The 17,876-nt window shown below is 42.4% G+C and overlaps 1 long non-coding RNA gene across 1 annotated transcript in view; it reads left to right on the top strand.

Moving 5' to 3' along the window:
• Window positions 1-17,876, top strand: part of LOC126161726 (uncharacterized) — a 244,996-nt gene that overhangs the window by 50,566 nt on the left and 176,554 nt on the right. The window lies entirely within an intron of this gene.

Below are 17,876 nucleotides of genomic sequence, written 5' to 3'. Positions count from 1 at the left end.
TTCCTTGTGTTACCGCGAGTGTAGGATTGTCTTAGTTGTAAAGAATAAATGTATTAGAACTTCATTTACGACGTCATATCTCTTGAAATTATGATATATTTTTGTAGGTACATTCAGGACACATATGGATAATGTCTGCGAAAAAGTTTGCGAATAGAGCACGTAGCAAAAAAGTAACAAATTTAAACGTCGTGAATCATACGAAAGTTTTTCGCGTACCTCTGTGTTTATTACTTCAGGTCTCCTGAACCGTGTGGGATACCATAATACAATTTTATAGGTGTATTTAGCGGCGTAAGTGGATACCGTATGCAAAATTTATTGTAAACAGTGTTGGTAGCACAGAAGTAATAAATTAATGATGCGCCAGTTTTTCACGCTTGTCACTGTTTATGACATCACGTCTCATCAACTATGATAGGTAGGCGCTTCTTACGCCCAAAGCGATTATTGTCTTATAGTAAGGGATGTGTGTACTATGTTTGGCTGACATTGGTCTTGTGGTTTAGGAGAACTTGTGGAACAGACACATATACACACATACATACATATACACTCCTGGAAATGGAAAAAATAACACATTGACACCGGTGTGTCAGACCCACCATACTTGCTCCGGACACTGCGAGAGGGCTGTACAAGCAATGATCACACGCACGGCACAGCGGACACACCAGGAACCGCGGTGTTGGCCGTCGAATGGCGCTAGCTGCGCAGCATTTGTGCACCGCCGCCGTCAGTGTCAGCCAGTTTGCCGTGGCATACGGAGCTCCATCGCAGTCTTTAACACTGGTAGCATGCCGCGACAGCGTGGACGTGAACCGTATGTGCAGTTGGCGGACTTTGAGCGAGGGCGTATAGTGGGCATGCGGGAGGCCGGGTGGACGTACCGCCGAATTGCTCAACACGTGGGGCGTGAGGTCTCCACAGTACATCGATGTTGTCGCCAGTGGTCGGCGGAAGGTGCACGTGCCCGTCGACCTGGGACCGGACCGCAGCGACGCACGGATGCACGCCAAGACCGTAGGATCCTACGCAGTGCCGTAGGGGACCGCACCGCCACTTCCCAGCAAATTAGGGACACTGTTGCTCCTGGGGTATCGGCGAGGACCATTCGCAACCGTCTCCATGAAGCTGGGCTACGGTCCCGCACACCGTTAGGCCGTCTTCCGCTCACGCCCCAACATCGTGCAGCCCGCCTCCAGTGGTGTCGCGACAGGCGTGAATGGAGGGACGAATGGAGACGTGTCGTCTTCAGCGATGAGAGTCGCTTCTGCCTTGGTGCCAATGATGGTCGTATGCGTGTTTGGCGCCGTGCAGGTGAGCGCCACAATCAGGACTGCATACGACCGAGGCACACAGGGCCAACACCCGGCATCATGGTGTGGGGAGCGATCTCCTACACTGGCCGTACACCACTGGTGATCGTCGAGGGGACACTGAATAGTGCACGGTACATCCAAACCGTCATCGAACCCATCGTTCTACCATTCCTAGACCGGCAAGGGAACTTGCTGTTCCAACAGGACAATGCACGTCCGCATGTATCCCGTGCCACCCAACGTGCTCTAGAAGGTGTAAGTCAACTACCCTGGCCAGCAAGATCTCCGGATCTGTCCCCCATTGAGCATGTTTGGGACTGGATGAAGCGTCGTCTCACGCGGTCTGCACGTCCAGCACGAACGCTGGTCCAACTGAGGCGCCAGGTGGAAATGGCATGGCAAGCCGTTCCACAGGACTACATCCAGCATCTCTACGATCGTCTCCATGGGAGAATAGCAGCCTGCATTGCTGCGAAAGGTGGATATACACTGTACTAGTGCCGACATTGTGCATGCTCTGTTGCCTGTGTCTATGTGCCTGTGGTTCTGTCAGTGTGATCATGTGATGTATCTGACCCCAGGAATGTGTCAATAAAGTTTCCCCTTCCTGGGACAATGAATTCACGGTGTTCTTATTTCAATTTCCAGGAGTGTATTTTTAATAATATTTATGGATATTTCTTGAACAATGTGTGTTGTATAATGATATAATTTTGCAGGTACTTTCACTGTTTTATGTGATATTGTCTGCAGAAAAGTAACTAGTAGTGTTAGTAGTAAGGAAATAATAAATTAAAATATAATGCCTGATGCTGAAGTTTTACTAAATGAACGGCGTAAATGTAGTGAGTGACAAACGTTTTTCCTTTCATCATTTTGTGCGAGTATGACAGCAAGAAAGTTTTAAAAAGGTTTGAAATCATGTGTAATGCTTGTTGAAAGCCGCTAAGTGCTCTCATTCTCAAATACTGGACGAATAAAGTCCGCGTTTTTGTGCACTGTCAGTTACGCTGCCTCAAGAGACACACACGGTTCTTGACTGTAATACTTCTCGTACTTCAATATAACATTATACCTCTTAATGATTAGATTATGAGCGCATTTTAAGCGGGCATTGTACGTGAAATTCGTTGAAATTTGACATTTTCTGTTTTCCACTCCATAATGTACTTTGGACTTTCCCGAACATTTTGGCATGTGAAACATTAAAATCTGACAATTGTGAGACCTTAAAATAATATTTTGAATGTTAACATGTGACTGTCAAATTTCGCAGCTACGCATATACTGTCACAGTTGAGCAGTCATACCTTGGGAACTATACTGTCCAGAAGGCTGTGAATTGCTTTCTTTTGTGCCTACTGCTACGTCTCAGAAGTTGGCATTACGAACAAACAAATCAGTCCTTTGTTTCTGATACTAGTTCTCGTTGAAAGTGGTGTGATTATCGGCTATTTTGTAGTAAGATAACTTCTATTGCTTTTATACATGAGCCGGCCGGAGTGGCCGAGCGGTTAAAGGCGCTACAGTCTGGAACCGCACGACCGCTACGGTCGCAGGTTCGAATCCTGCCTCGGGCATGGATGTGTGTGATGCCCTTAGGTTAGTTAGGTTTAAGTAGTTCTAAGTTCTAGGGGACTTATGACCACAGCAGTTGAGTCCCATAGTGCTCAGAGCCATTTGAACCATTTTATACATGAATAAAATGACTAAGCGTAAAAGTAACTTCAAGAAACCCAAATTTGCAGGTAACAGATAAGTGAGACCTGCATTTTCTTCTGAAGTTCTTGAATACACGTGTGCTAGCATAAAAGGAAACCACAATAATGTTTCTGAAGTAATGCATTAGGGGGCGTGGTCACTTCTGAATTTTCTGGCACCCTGCATAAATTTACACATAAACATTCTCTTCCTTTGGCACTAATGGAGGCAATCAAACCTGTTTATAGAGATTTGGCAAATCCTGAGCTACTAAAGAAGTGTTTACATGGAAAGACACAGAATCTTAATGAGTCCTTCAATAATGTTGTGTGGTGCCGTCTGCCTAATAATATATTTGTTGGCCTTATGACTCTAAAGTTAGCAATGTCTGATGCTGTAATAACTTTTAATGGTGGGAACTATGAAATACTTCAGGTTCTGGAGACGTTAGGGGTAAGATTTGGACAGAACACAGCTAAAGGTCTGCGGGAACTGGATGAGCTTCGTGTATGTGAAGCAGAGTTAGCTGCTCATCAAATGACAAAAGAAGCGAGGAAAAAGAAGGATGAGGCAAGCACTGGGCTGTTGTTACACTGAAGAAGACACAGAGTATGGGCCAGTGCAATTATAGTGCATAAAAGGCACAGAATTGTAAGTCTGTATAAGAACTTGTAATAAAAAAAGTTTTGAACCTCATTATCTCTGAACTACAGTTTATACAATAAATGACCCGTTTTCTTAATTCTAGCTCAGTGTATCTAGAAATGTGCATTCAATAATTATGGAAAATTGTAAGTTGGTGTCTTAAAAAGTATCCAAGATAATGGGTCACAAAATTCGATAATTTAACATTGGCGGCATAGAACATACAATGTCCCCTTAAATTTTTTAATTCCTGCAATAACTGTATGAAATCCTGAAATGAAATTTTTGTTTCCTCTGGAAGCTGTTACATAGGCAACTGCAACTGGAAAAGTGCACCATCCAACATGAACCATGAATCAGGTTAACTGTTTGTGAGGTATTTCATTAAATTTAATAGCCTACTTATTCAATAAACTGAGGATGATGTCCAGGGATCTATGTATTATCAGCAGGTCTGCTTGAAATCAAACAGGAAAATATCTGTCCAAAGACCAAGACTATAGATTTTAGAAGCATAAATGCAGTCCGAACGGGAATAGCTCTAGATAATAGACTTATTGATCGAAAGCCTCACTTCCAGTACCTTGGTTGTGACATAACTTACGGCCCTGATCATTATATTGTTCACAGACTGTGCGTATGCCGAGCTATATGTGGTAGAATTGGAAGACATTATGCAGCAAAACGACAAAAGGAATAAGAATGAAATTTTATGTAGTGATTTCTGTGTCAGTTTTGCTGTATGGCTGAGACAAATTGGCGATAGCTGTCTTACTAAGAAATGGGTATCGGAAATTAGACTCCTGTGACCCGTGGAAGGCTGCACAAGAGTGGATAGATTTAAAAATACTAACGTGCAGAGAGAAATGAATATTTTTGAAACAGAAGATAGAATCAAGAGAATGAAAACAGACGGGTCTTACTTCAGAATGGAATGTAACAAGGAGAATACGAAAAGAAGTTTTATTACACAGATCGAATAGTGGAAGAGTCGTTGCAAGATCACGGGAACTTCGGAAAAAAGAAGAATGAGAAACAAGAGATTATTGGAATATAGACATTTACAACCAAATTTGGAAAACATTTTTCCGTTTTATTAGGTCGTTCTAACTTAGTTGTTCTGTAGTATTCAGTTATTGGGAGAGTATTTCTTAATTAAGGAACATTTGATTATGTACCTAATGAATGTATTTGTACAACGAAACTGCTCGAGCAGCAAACGGAAATATGATTTCTTGAATGCGATTATTAACTGTGTAAATCGTTTGAAGATAACTATTTACTTGCTGTGTTCCTGTAACACCTTAAACGCGAGGTAACTGGGAATTAGTGTTAAAATTTTAGATGCTGGATTATTGTGAATTAACAGTCAGTTTGGAGATCTTTTTAGTATCTTATATTTGTACATGAACACACAAATTATAACAAATTTGATACTCTGTATGGAACTGCTCTAAGGATATGTATATAACACGACCATATAATTAATTATGCGTTCCTTTTACATTATACTGTAAGTAATACTGTAGTCAGTTGTGATATTTGCATAATTAAATTTCGTGTCTATGGTAAACTTTTTCATCTCTAATTAATAGTCGTTTCTATCGTTTATGTAGCCTGAAACCAGTAAATATTAGAGACTAAATTTTAATCATCAGTAGATACAAAATTTCTTCATTGTTTCTACAATGAAGTCTTGAGTAAGGAAAGGAAGTAATTTCATGTTTCCTTCAATCTACAGATTTTTTGAAATAAGTGATATTTGTTGGCTTAAGCTTACATCATTTATACTTGTATAGTCACCATCTTATTTCAGGTGGACAAGTTCCGTACACGATACCAGATTTGATATATACTGAGTTTCCATCTAGAAATATAAGGACTTATTTTAAAACATCGGAAGGTTATTCACAGATTTTATAATTTTGATACAAAGGTGAAACACAAGGAACCTAACAACCCGACAGTTACAATTATATTTCATAGATGAATTTAAATTGTAGTGCAGTTTCATAACGTTATTATTCCCTCTTTCAAATATTATACAATCATATTTTTCACCATATCCGCTTTCGAGCTTACGCTATCCTTAAATCTTACATTGTTTCAAAGTAATGTTTGCAGCAGTGATGGTCCGCGAAAACTATTATGCACTTATGCTAGCGTAAATTAACGTACTAGGTGTAACAGAATCAGCCATCTTGCTCAGAACGGCAAAAACTTCTACAGCATGAGAAAATTAATATGTTATGTGAAGACTGATAAAAATCGATTATGGGTAAATAAATTTTGATATAGAAGAGGACGTGCCTGTTTGCTACTCTTCTATCGCCATTTCATATACTCAGATTTGATTTCATATTGAATTTATGTCTTTTCCGGGGAAACAAGCATAGTACACGGTTTTTCCTAGCGAAATGTAGGCTGTACAACAAACTTCGTTTTCAGTCATATAATAACCATCTCCTTTAACATATTAAGCAGAATACCCACATATAATCTACGCCGTTAAATGATGGTGCTATGTTCTCTACTCTGACAGCAAAAAGATGATTAATTTTGAAATAATTTAATTTGTGTCCGTTAATTTACCTGCGTTCACCATATGAGGAAGTATTGGAGTGCCAGTTCTTGGTGGCATGAATATATAGCTGTTATGTGACATTTCCTTTCCTGCTGTGGGAGATATATTCCAAGGAAAAAATTAAGTTTTTTTTTATTTGGGTCTACAAAATCAGAAAATTTTTAATGTCTTATTTCCATATTTTCCAATGATATCAATGCAGCATAAGGCGAAAAGTCAGATAATAACATTTTATTCACGCGAGCATGGTTTTAAATCGAGAATTTGTCAGATGTACTGGGGTAAAATCCAGGCCACGATTTCATGTTACTTTATCATCCCGTTATACCCCTGTTCAGGATTTGCCACTACGAAATGAAACTTCCTTTTGATCTAAAAATATGAGACAAATTCTAGCTTTAAGGGCCAGATACACATACACACACACACACACACACACATACACACACACACACACACACACACACACACACACACACACACACACACAAACTTCTCTTTATTCCCAGTTCTCTTCCTTCCAGAGATAGCTTAAACTGTTGTTTCTTTTTGGTCCTTGTCTTGTGTTGATAAATGCTGATATTGAAACTTTCTGGCAGTTGAAAAAATGTGCTGTACTGGGGCTCAGACGTGTAAATTTACCTTTCACAGTGCTCTTATCGGCTGAGCTATTCAGGGGTGACACACGAACCGTCCTCACAACGTTATCATACTATCGAAGAATCTGCAAGTGATCACGTCACACATTAACAGCCTAACCGAGGATATCCTACGGCAATCAGTACGATTTCTGAACTTCCATTAGCGTTCACATTGCAGGTTTTACATTCCGAACAGAAATGCCCTTGAATAGAGTGAGTCCGTAATCAGGAGGGTTTTTGGTATTGTGAACAAAAACAAAAGCGATATTTCTGATGTTATACTAGAGTCCATCCATAGCAGTTTACATCATATCTTGTAAATTTCGTAAGTGCGTAACATCTTGCATATGTGTGAATCTTCTTTGAGCAATAACCATCAATACACGACACATATTTAAAGCAAAGTGCTGTCTAAAAACAGTTACCAAAGGAAAGTAGTATATTTGCGATATCAGTCATAATGATGTGAAATCGTAAAAAATAACTTCCTTCTAGGATGCCGGTACTGCGTGAGTTGCGTTACTGTCTGTTGTTGTTTCGGGAACCTAATATTATTATTACGAGCTAGCTGTTTTGTGCCCTTGACAGGTATTCGGTACGTACCGCGTCCCGCAAGACGAGTTTAACCAGTGGAATAACCAAGCAAGAGTCTTCGACGCAGCTGCTACCGATGAAAGCTCGTTTCCAGCAAAACCAAAAGAGAAAAAAAAAATACAGAAGAAATGAGAAATTCTGCAATTGCTAACGTTCTATAAAAGTTATTACTTCGGAAATAAATTATAAAATACTTCAATAGTTATTTTAACGCCAGTGTTGTATGTTTGAAAAGTACATATTATCAAAACTGTACAATGATTTTAAAATAGATGCAGAAATTTATACGAATAGTAACCAAATAAGTTTGCGGCTGCCTTTGTCGTTCATATCTGCTGGGATCCACCCGGTAACTGACGTGTAAATCCTGAATGGTCATCAGGGGGACTTTATACTATTTGTCACAAGTAATTACTCCATTTCCTTTGAGAGATAAAAACACGTTTACAAATTGTGACATTTTTGTAAAATAATATTAACTGAGATTATATATTACCGAAGTTTGTGGTCTATTTTGATGCACGCAGAAGCACAAAGCGTTACTCTGCATTGTTTACAAAACAACATTGTTTTTTCTTTGAACACAATTTTTCACAAATGTTTTGTACTGCTTACACCCATCTAGAAAATGCATCGACACAGCGCGTCTTGTAGGATGTGCTTGGTGTGTACCACCTTATACATTCCATCGCTCGAAGTAAATGCTTCCGAAAATTTATAATTGTATTCAAATGAAATGCTTAATTTTTGTCTCAGATTTTCGTAATAATGAAAATGCACTGAACATCGCCATAAGCAACATATGGAATAATAATTTTCTGTTGCACTTAAGACTTCCTCATATTTTCCTCTGTTTTGTTGAGCATAACACACGAATTATTTACAGCAACATTAGTATTATTTTTGTGGGCCTAGAGAAAGCTTTCGACGATGCTGACTGGAACATATACACTGTAATTCTGAAGGCATCAGGAATAAAATGCAGGGTGCGAAAGATTATTTACAACTCTACAGAAACAAAACTGCAGTTATAAGTGAAATGTGGACGATGATCAGTTTATACAAGAAAAGATAATTGAACACGAATAGGAAGCAGTGACTAGAAGGTGTGTGTGTGTGTGTGTGTGTGTGTGTGTGTGTGTGTGTGTGTGTGTGTGTGTGAGTGAGTGGTGAGTGAGTGAGTGAGTGAATTCCTAAGAGACCAAACTGCTAAGGTCATCGGCCACTGGACTTACACGTTACTTTAACTTATGCTAAGAACAACACACACACACCCATGCCGGAGGGAGGACTCGAGCCTCCGGCGGGAGGGACCGAGCAATCCATAACATGGCGCCTCTAACCGCGCAGCCATTCCGCGCGGCTGACGAGAAGGGAATGAGACAGGAATGTAGCCTACCCTCGATGTTATTTAGTCTGTACATTGAACAAGCAATAAAGGAAACGAAGGAAACGTTTGGAGAAAGCTTCAGGGATAAGAAACAAAAACTTTGAGGTTTACGGCTGACATTGTAGTAGTGGCGTTCAAAAAGTTACACATTATGATGGCAGGACAGGTAACTTCAAAGTGACGCAGATACATGCCGCTATTTTGTAACTTAGTCACCATATGTCTGTGAACAACGGCCGGAGGGTTCTACCAATTGTTCAGTTCCCGGACAAAAGTAATCTACTCTTGGTGTGAAACGTCCTCATCGTTATAAAATCTCTTTACCCCCAGATGTTTGGCCAAATTGTCGTCACCTTTTCACTGCGGCTGGACTCGGAATTGCATGTGGTCAATACACCGCCGGAATTCCACGGTGTTCTCTGTGAGCTATTTAGACGTTTTTCCCACAATTGTACTGCAGAGAACCTGAAACATGTACACTCTTCCGACCACTCGCTGCTCTTATTGCACAATCGTTTTAGCGTCAGACATAACTAACTCAACTTTTGAAGTTCGCAGTCCCGTCAGAAATATCAATTGGCTTGGAAGAGCAGTTGAATGACTTGGTATGAGGTTACAGGATGAACGTCAACAAAAATTTTACAAAAGGATAATGTAGCTTAGAGGAATTAAATAAAGCGATGCGGAGGGAGTTAGATTAGGAAATCAGACACTAAAAGTAGATGAGTTTATCTGTTTGGTCATAAAAATAGCAGAAGATGGATGAATTAGAGAGGATGTAAAATGAGGACTGGCCTTCGAATATCTTATATAAATTTAAGCGTTAAAAGCCTTTTCTGGAGGTATTTGCCTAGACTGCAGCCTTGCACGGAAGTGAAATGTGGACGATAATCAGTTTACACAAAAAAAGAATGGATGCTTTTGAAAACTGGTACTCCAGAAAAAATGCTGAAGATCAAATGCGTAGCTCGATTAACTAAGTGCTGATTCGATATGGGGACAAAATACGAGTAAATTAGTGGCATAACTTGACAAAAGAATGGAAAAATAGGACACATCCTGAAGAAACATAGAATCGTCAGTTTGTAAAAGGAGGGAAATGTGGGGGAAAAAATGTAGATGGAGGCAGTAGTTATGCAGAAAAGAAGAGTCTTGCACGGCACATAGTGCAGAGCTTCATCAAACCAGTCTTCAGACTGAAGACCACAACAGCAACAACATCACTTTGGTCGTCTGGTACCACTGATTTGTTATATCAGTTATCTCATTTGGTTTCAATTTCCGATCGCCAGTTCTCCGTTTGTCTTCTCGATGTCTTAGGCACTACAATGGTAATAACTGATCATGGACACTAAGAATCAGCACGTGCAGATCGTAAAACATTCACAAAAGAAACTTGTTCTGTTGATGGACAAAATGGTTCTCCAGAATCACTGTCCTTCAATATCTGACACAGTCTGGCGAAGACACAAAGATAGTTTTTCATTTATGGTTCCATCATTTGACTGTAATAATTTATTGTTTTATTGTGTTACAATCTAGGTTTTAGCCTTAGCCCATTTTCAAGTACAAAACCTTATTTATATGTCGAAAGACATTAGACTGGTATGAAATACAAGTCCTTGTCAGAATAGTATATCTGATCACATAGGCCAGATCTGTCATTAGTAAAAGTAAGAAATGACAATAAGTTAGGAGAAATTGAAGGTAGGAGAAATAACATTTCGATCGTTAAAATGAGGAAAGCTAATCGCTCTAAAATGGCATGATAGGGTCAACATTTCGTCGTCGGAGGTTAGAAGCATTTTGCGCTCCGTGATTATTGGTAAGTACTTGGTATTTCACATTAGTTAAGTGATATACAAAACTATGTTTTCTACAGAAGTCGACCGCACTATGTACACGTCGGCATTGAACTGATGTGGCAGTCAACCATACTCGGGCCTCAGGCCGTTATGACTGCTGTGGCAGTCCACCACTGTAGGCCCAAACGGCACAAATTTACACATCCAAAAAAGTTTTGCATCACCCTGGTTCCCAGAACTCCTGAAGATAGACGTTGACTGTGGATATTGTATAACAGACACAGTCCCTCTGACTGTTCAGAGATGTCACTAAACCCTCCCAAAGATGTAAACAACCACGTATGAGCTGCGCCTATTAGACCGAGGGGGTCCGACAACCGATCAGTTCCAGTCATTGCGGCAACGACAGCAGCTACTGTAGGCCCAAACGGCACAAATTTACACGTCAAAAAAAGTTTTGCATCACCCTGGTTCCCAGAACTCCTGAAGATAGACGTTGACTGTGGATATTGTATAACAGACACAGTCCCTCTGACTGTTCAGAGATGTCACTAAACCCGCCCAAAGATGTAAACAACCACGTATGAGCTGCGCCTATTAGACGGAGGGGGTCCGACAACCGATCAGTTCCAGTCATTCCACCAGGAAGGAGGTACACGACTCGTTTTCTCTGTAGTTTAACCATGCCTAGACGGTCAATTCCGCGGTTCGATCGCGTCTGCATTGTTACTTTGTGCCAGGAAGGGCTCTCAACAAGGGAAGTGTCCAGGCGTCTCGGAGTGAACCAAAGCGATATTTTTCGGAAATTGGAATTGGAAATTTGTGGTAAGGCCTTATGGGACCAAACAGCTGAGGTCATCGGTCCCTAAGCTTACACACTACTTAATCTAACTTAAACTAACTTACACTAAGGACAACACACACACCCAAGCCTGAGGGCGAGGGAGGACCCGAACCTCCGACGTGGGGAGCCACACGGACCGTGACAAATAGCCTTAACCGCGCGGCTATGTTGTTCGGACATGGAAGAGATACAGAGAGAGACAGGAACTGTCGATGACATGCCTCGCTCAGGCCGCCCAAGGGCTACTACTGCAGTGGATGACCGCTACCTACGGATAATGGCTCCGAGGAACCCTGACAGCAACGCCACCATGTTGAATAATGCTTTCGTGCAGCCACAGGACGTCGTTTTACGACTCAAACTGTGCGCAATAGGCTTCACGATGTGCAACTTCACTTCCGACGTCCATGGCGAGGTCCTTCTTTACAACACGCAACGCGGTACAAATGGACCCAACAACAAGCCGAATGGACCGTTCAGGATTGGCATCACCCCTCTTCACCGATGAGTGTCGCATATGCCTTCAACCAGGCAATCGTTGGAGACATGTTTGGAGGGAACCCGGTCAGGCTGAACGCTATAGACACACTGCCCAGCGAGTGCAGCAAGGTGGAGGTTCCCTGCTGTTTTGGGGTGGCATTATGTGGGAATGACGTACGCCGCTGGTGGTCATAGATGTCGCCGTAACGGCTGTACGATACGTGACTGCCATTCTGCGACAGAAAGTGCAACCATATCGGCAGCATATTGGCGAGGCATTCGTCTTCATCGTCGACAATTCGTGCCTCCGTTGTGCGCATCTTGTGAATGACTTCCTTCAGGATAACGACATCGCTCGACTAGAGTGGCCAGCATGTTCTCCAGACATGAACCCTATCAGAAATGCCTGGGATAGAATGAAAAGGGCTGTTTATTGACTACGTGACCCACCAACCACTCTGAGGGATCTACGCCGAATCGCCTTTGAAGAGTGGGGCAATCTGGTCCTACAGAGCCTTGATGAACTTGTGGATAGTATGTCAGGACGAATACAGGCATGAATCAATGCAAGAGGACGTGCTACTGGGTATCAGAGGTACCGGTGTGTACAGTAATCTGGACAGCTACCTCTGAAGGTGTCGCTGTATGGCGGTACAGCATGCCATGTGTGGTTTTCATGAGGAATAAAAAGGGCGGAAATGATGTTTATGTTGATCTCTATTCCAATTTTCTGTACAGGTTCGGGAACTCTCGGAACCGAGGTGATGCAAAACTGTTTTTGATGTGTATAGATGCGTCAATTGTGGCGGACGCACTAGTTAAGCGGCCACGATACTTCCAGAGATTTAAGCGATACAGATGCGTAAGAAAATGAGATCCAGAATTTTTTTTTTTAAGCAGAGTATTATTGAATCAACCGAAAGCTGATGGAACGTGTGTCACTCGAACCTTACCTCAAGTTATACAGCGTCAAATACATTTGTATGTATTTATTTGGGGCTAATGTTGCAACTAAATACATTTTTTTGTATTTCTTGTCAAGGAAACTTCCTTTAATCTGAAGTAATGTTAATCTGCTACTTGACCGAAACTGGTAGTTTGTGAACATATATACGGTGCTTTTGTGATGACGTTATTTAACTCCAGAAATGAGGTGCCTTTTCAAAGATGAAGAATTATTTTATTGAAAATCTGTATTTGTCATACAATGAAAGTAAACTGGTGTGAAACATAAAAGAACGAAAGTAGCTTTCACACGACGTCACTGCCAAGTAACATACCTCGAGGTAACTTGGATACATACAAAGGGCTGTTACCGTATAGTACAGAAGTCAACTGGAAAAAATTAGCGATGAGACGTTTAGAAATGGCACTTTTATTCAAAGACAATAACTATATTAAAGTCACTGCGATTTATTATGGTCCTCTGGATATTACAAAAGGCGGGAAATGGTTTTTCATAGGGTGTGAGATCACTACGGACTACGATTCATGCTCTGCAACTCGCTCCCATGCTGACCACAAGGTTGATGAGTTCTTGTGGTAGTGCAGTCCATTTTGCCACGAGCTCGTGCGACAACTGATGGTTGGTCGCTGGAGCATATGAACGTTTTGCAGTACATCTTTCCACCGCATCCCACGCGTGCTCGGTGGGCTTTAAGTCGGGGGAACGTGCAGGCCACTCCCTTCGCCGAATACACGCCCCGTTTCAAGTGCTCCTCCACATGTGCCGTTCGATTCGATTGCGCGTTGTCATCCATGAAGATAAAGTCAGAGTGGAACACACCCCTGAAGAAACTCACATGGGAGAGGAGTACTGTCACAATAACATTGACCGACAAGTGTACCGTGTTCAAAGATTTGGTCACTAAGCCCATGGAGCATTATGCCTCCCCACACCATAACACATGGACCGCCAAAAAGATCGTGTTCGACAATGTTACTGGCTGCATTACTTATTCCCCGCCTTTTGAAGGTACTGTCAGAATAACTATTTAGACTGAATTTGCTCTCATGCGAGAAGAGCACGCGACCTAGTTCCTCGTTGGTCCAGTCTCTATGCTCTTGGCACCATCGCAAACGGTGCCTCAGGAGCGCGCGAGCCAACAGAACGGAAGGTACTGTCGTCGGGCTAGTCAGCCGCACGTAGTCGCCGTGCCACTATGGAGCATGAGGTTACGTGCCTCGTAGTTCTGTTAGCGGTGGTTACAATTGCACCTGCTGTCTGACATGGTACCATCTTTCCTGTTGCACAAAACAGCAGTCTTTTGTTGTTATACGAGGGCTGTCCAGAACGGGTCGCGAAATGGAAACAACTATGAAAATCCGATAAAGCTTTGCAAATATGTGTTGGGTAGTGTCTCTAGTACGACTCTACGTAGAATTATGTCGCTCTTTTCATTCCTGAACTCTTAGTGAGCGCGTAAAGATGTTATAGAAAATAGTGTCTCCCGCCAAGTACGAGGGCCTGGTGAGAATTTTCCCCTGAAGCTATGCAACCAACATTACATAATTGTCGTGCGGTTTCTTCTTCAAGAAAATTCTCAGCCTCATTCTGCAGGGGCAATGAAGATGTTCCTGCATCGTTTCAATTGGAAATGTTTGGTTACCCACAATACAGCCCGTAATTGTCTCCCACTGAGTTTCATCTCTGCTCAAACGAACCGCTGGCTATGAAGACAACATTTTGGCACAGACAACGAGCTTTAGACCAGCGTAGAGAATTGGCGGAAAGCACTGGCGGCTGCCTTCTATGATGAGAGTATTGGAAAGTTGGTACAACGCTACGACGAATGTCTGAGTCAGAGCGGCGACTACGTAGAGAAGTAGCTGAAAGGTGTAGCTAACTGTTACAAATGAAACATTTCTGATTTTCACTGTGATTATCATTTCGCGATCAACCGTAACTTACTTTCTGGACAGCCCTCGTAGTTGACCCTAGTCGACTGCCTCCTCTCCTTCGATCATCAGTGCCTGTGGTTTTTAAAAGCTCCCCGTGCACGCGAAATATCGCTGTGAGCAGTACCAAACTCCTGGGCTACAGTCGTCACACTTCGTCCTTCTTCCAGTGTCCCGACGACTGTTTCGTGTGTGAAATCATGCATATGTTTTCTCCGGGCCACGCTGTAATAAAGAACGCCACCACAGATCATCGTAACTGCTTGCTGATTGACACACGTCACCTTTTTCTGCTCCTTCAACTGTATCGTCTGGTAGCGCCAGCCTTATTTGGCGCTGTAGTCACGGTGACCTCACACCACGCGACATTCAACTTCATGTGCACGACTGGAAGACCGCCGGCAACATGCTCCCGCACCTTCATTTACTTCCACCGAGTAGTTAATATGTTCTGTTACTTCATCTAGCTCGTCCTTAAGTTTTTCAGAGCAGTGTGTTTCCCAACAGAACAGCATTTCAAGGAAGGAAGAAGGAGGATTCGTTTAAATGTCCCATCGACAGCGAGGTCATTAGAGACGGAGCACACGCTCGGATCATGTCAAGGATGGAGAGGAAGTCGGCCATGCCCTTTCAAAAGAACCATCCTGCGTTTTCCCTGGACTGATTTAAGAAAATCGCGGAAAACCTAAGTCTGGATGACTGGGCGCGACTTTCAACCGTCATCCCCCCGAATACGAGTCCAGTGTGCTAACCACTGCGCCACCTCGCTCGGTGAACAATATTACACTATAACAATTTGTTCTCTAGACCACTTTGTTCTTGTAAGGTTTTAGAGTTCAACACAAAAATATGGGAAGTAATAGTGTTTGCGTCAACAGTTGCTTCACAAGGACATTTATTCCGATACTATGCGATACTTCAGTGCCTATCTCGTTCAGAAGTGCGATGTAATGTTCCTTCGGACATGAATTTCTGAACGAAATAGGCACTGCAACATTGTATTTATCGGCCGACATCGGGCAAGCAACTTCCAATTAAAATGTCTCCACTGTACGGAGATGTACATAATGGATATGGATGTACGAGTACAGGTTGTGCAAACATGGTCGATGACAAATGGAACTTTGGGTCTGGCTGTGAAGCCTGCTCAGCTAGCCTAATAGTAAGGCGACCGCTCGCGATAAGCGGGAAATTCCGCTTCGTGTCCCGATCTGGCAAAAATTTATATTGTCGTCATTTCATTGTATAGCTGATGGTTGTCCATATTCGCAACTGCGAATTCATTTTATGGATTTTATTTCCGCGTCATCTGAATAATTTGCTCATAGTAACTGAAGAAGCAGATATGAAAATAAGCTTAACAAAATGTGAGGTAATGAAATCAGCAAGAAAAATGCTGTTCATTTTTGGAACACAACCTACGACCAGCTTAGAGACAGAAGTGATGACACTTTCTGCGGGGTCGGCCGTTGTGGACGAGCGGATCTAGGCGCTTCAGTCGGGAATCGCGCTGCTGCTACAGTCGCAGGTTGGAATCCTGCCTCGGGCGTGGATGTGTGTGATGTCCTTAGGTTAGTTAGGTTTAAGTAGTTCTAAGTCAAGGGGACTGATGACGTCAGATGTTACGTTCGATAGTGTTCAGAGCCATGTGAACCATTTGAAATTTCTCCGGGACCTGACCATCATTTTGCAGGACAATGTTCAAGCACGTACAGTGCAAGCTGTTACTGATTTGTTTGACTGATGGGGCTGCTAAGTGCTATACCACCTACTGCACTCCCCTGAATTAAGCCCTCGTGAGTTCAACTCGATTTCTAAACTGAAGGAAACACTTCACGGCATTCGCTTCAGAACTGCTACAAATTCGTCGAGCAATAGACCGTTCCGCTCGAACTGTCAACACAACTCGCACTGCTAAGAGTATCCTACGACTTCCACATTGCTGGCAGCGGGTTATACGCAATGGTGGTGACTACGTTGAAGATCAGTAAAACTTTGAAACACGTATCTATTTTGTACGCGCTGTAAATAAATTAAAGTTCCAACCCTCGTTCAACCTCGCTACCACAGGTTGTCATGCAACTAGCATCGTGTCTGGCGTGGTGGTCTGGTGGTAAAGCACGAGCATGGATACCGAAAGGTCGCGGGAATTAGAATTCCCGTCGGACCACGAAATATTTCAGTCGCCGGTTAGCATTCGATGTTAAATCGTAAATCTCCTTTCCCCGGTAGGACGAAGTGGCGTCCAATTGAAAGACTTGCACCGGGCCAATGAACCTGTATTGTCTCAAAGTACGCCCAAGCGCTTACGTATTCAGTTTCTCTCCTTCAGGAATAATACACAAAATCCATTAACCTTTGGTAGTGAAAGCAAATTCAGGCAATTCCCAAGACCTACTCAAAATAAATTAAAGAAAGAAACGGAGTGAACTTCTACATGACTTCGCCGCTTTTCTCCTGCAAAACAAAGTGACATTGCTACCACTTCAATAACAACAAATTTCATTAATTTTCCTTCTCTTGCAGCCTCTTATCCCGCTCGGGCGTTGTTTTCTAACCTGTACAGAAATCTATCTTGCTATTATTTTACAATATTCCACAGACAAGACTCAAGCGTCCACGTCAGTATCGGAGATTCATAGCTCTCTACTTCGCCTCCGGTATCACGTTGTAAATTACAATACTCCTAATACATCACCATGCCCGATGGCCTGACTCAGGCAAATCCTAGAACGAGCTCTATCATGTTCACGGAGTACCGGGTTCGATTCCCGGCGGGGTCAGCGATTTTCATCTGCTTCGAGATGACTAGAGGTTTGTATTGTACTCATCATTTCGTCGTCATTCATGAAAGTGGCGAGATTGGATTCAGCAAAGGTTGGGAATTTTTACGGGCGCTGATAACCGCACAGTTGAGCGCCCCACAAACCAATCATCATCATCATCATCATCGTCATCATCTATCATGTTAC

Source organism: Schistocerca cancellata, chromosome 1 (assembly GCF_023864275.1).
Source record: "Schistocerca cancellata isolate TAMUIC-IGC-003103 chromosome 1, iqSchCanc2.1, whole genome shotgun sequence".
NCBI lineage: Eukaryota > Metazoa > Arthropoda > Insecta > Orthoptera > Acrididae > Schistocerca > Schistocerca cancellata.
This window is presented reverse-complemented; position numbering and strand designations above follow the sequence as displayed.